Source organism: Clupea harengus, chromosome 20, assembly GCF_900700415.2.
Source record: "Clupea harengus chromosome 20, Ch_v2.0.2, whole genome shotgun sequence".
Lineage (NCBI taxonomy): Eukaryota > Metazoa > Chordata > Actinopteri > Clupeiformes > Clupeidae > Clupea > Clupea harengus.
The window spans coordinates 24858910-24861409 of NC_045171.1; the positions used below are offsets into that span (position 1 = coordinate 24858910).

The 2500-nt window shown below is 46.2% G+C and overlaps 1 protein-coding gene across 1 annotated transcript in view; it reads right to left on the minus strand.

Moving 5' to 3' along the window:
• Positions 1-2500, minus strand: part of enox2 (ecto-NOX disulfide-thiol exchanger 2) — a 79992-nt gene that overhangs the window by 17491 nt on the left and 60001 nt on the right. The gene's annotated exons all lie outside the window — the stretch shown is intronic.

Sequence of the window (2500 nt, forward strand, 5' to 3'; positions counted from 1 at the left end):
AGTGTGTGTGTTATTATGTGTGTAATGCTTGCTAGTCGTAAACCTGACAACAGCCCTATCCAACCACTCATGGGTTCATGTGACACTGTGTGTGTATGCGTACGTGTGTGTACGTATGTGTGTATGTGTGTGTGTGTGTGTGTGTGTGTGTGTGTGTGTGGCTGATGGATGTTCCTCCGTGTATATCTCTGTGTGTGTGTGTGTGTGTGTGTGTGTGTGTGTGTGTGTGTGTGTGTGTGTGTGTGTGTGTGGCTGATGGATGTTCCTCCGTGTATATCTCTGTGTGGGTGTGTGTGTGTGTGTGTGTTGTCCCACATGTGAATGCCTGCTCCAGCTGCTTCAGTTCTCAATGGGCATTGGATACTCCGTGCTGTCAGGGTGGACCTGTTGCCTGCAGTAACTGGTGGCTGAAACACACACCTAGGCTGAGGACTACGGCTGAAACACACACCCAGGCTGAGGACTACGGCTGAAACACACACCCAGGCTGAGGACTACGGCTGAAACACACACCCAGGCTGAGGACTACGGCTGAAACACACACCCAGGCTGAGGACTACGGCTGAAACACACACCCAGGCTGAGGACTACTGCTGGATACAGCCAGGTTTCACCGTGTTGGGAGGTTTGTTTGTGTGTGGGTGGAATAAACAGACCAACTGTTATGTATGTATGTATGTGTGTGTGAGCCTGTATTAATTACAGACACACAGATCACACAGACAGCCACAACACGCACATCAAGTGTGTGTGTGTGCTGGGGTGTGCGTCTGTGTGCATGTATTTCTGTGTGGAGCTGAGGGCTAGCCATTGCGCATTCTGACAGGCAGCAGGTTTCCTGTACAGCTGCTTCTCAGCGAGGCGATCCTTCAACTTCTATTTAGGCGCCGCGGAGCCCTGGTGAAGAAAACACACTCTGTGCCCAATGTGGCAGCGGGTACCAAAGCAATGCATGCTGGGAAGAGAGAAACGGAAGCACTGGCAACTGGATACCGAGTGAGCAAGGGGGCAGAGAGGGGGAAACACATGCTTAGGAGGAAGCCGTATAATAGGGGCTTACTAATTAAAAGGAAGCACAAGGTACATAAAGTAGAATGAAAACATAGTGGAAGTAGTCCCAAGCGTGTGTTTATCTCTTTGGGAACACCGATCAAGCTATGGCCTTAATGAACTGAGGACTAGCACTCTCGTTTATGGACCTTTTCTCAACAGAGACTGAGCTTTTATGAATCTCCGGAGTGATCAGTGAGTCAAAAAAGGCAAAAGAAATCATCGGCCCCCAACCGCTCCCGATGTGCAAGTAGGGACCTTAGATAGTAGCCTCTGCCATCGGTGTGTGAAGGAGTAAAGGTCTGAGGCATTAGTGTGTAAAGCGCTTTGAGTGCTCTCTGAGTAGATATAGTGCTATATAAATGCAGTCCATTTACCACTCAGTAAGAAACATAAAATCTAAATTGTAGCATATTATAATGTCACTAACTAAGAATGATTTGCTGGCTAGAGATCTGAAATGAAAAAGAGTTAGCTTTGTAGAGCTAATAGCACCTGGGGCAGTCTGAGGTTGTCGTGATACAGGTTACAGATTAGACTGGTTATTCCCATAAACTGCACTCAATCTCTAATCAACACAGGAATGAAGAACATTATAGGCATACTGGGTCCCAGTTCGCTCTCAGAACAGCTGTCAGTACCACCTCTACTCTAGCAGGGACCCTGAACACATGACACAATGCTATCAGCCTGAACACATGACACAATGCTATCAGCCTGAACACATGACACAATGCTATCAGTGTTTTATACCCTGAACACATGACACAATGCTATCAGTGCTTTATACCCTGAACACATGACACAATGCTATCAGCCTGAACACATGACACAATGCTATCAGTGTTGTAGACCCTGAACACATGACACAATGCTATCAGTACCCTGAACACATGACACAATGCTATCAGTGCTTTATACCCTGAACACATGACACAATGCTATCAGTGTTTCATACCCTGAACACATGACACAATGCTATCAGCCTGAACACATGACACAATGCTATCAGCCTGAACACATGACACAATGCTATCAGCCTGAACACATGACACAATGCTATCAGCCTGAACACATGACACAATGCTATCAGCCTGAACACATGACACAATGCTATCAGTGTTTCATATCCTGAACACATGACACAATGCTATCAGGGACCCTGAACACATGACACAATGCTATCAGCCTGAACACATGACACAATGCTATGAGTGTTTTATATCCTGAACACATGACACAATGCTATCAGCCTGAACACATGACACAATGCTATCAGCCTGAACACATGACACAATGCTATCAGCCTGAACACATGACACAATGCTATCAGCCTGAACACATGACACAATGCTATCAGTGTTTCATATCCTGAACACATGACACAATGCTATCAGCCTGAACACATGACACAATGCTATCAGTGTTTCATATCCTGAACACATGACAC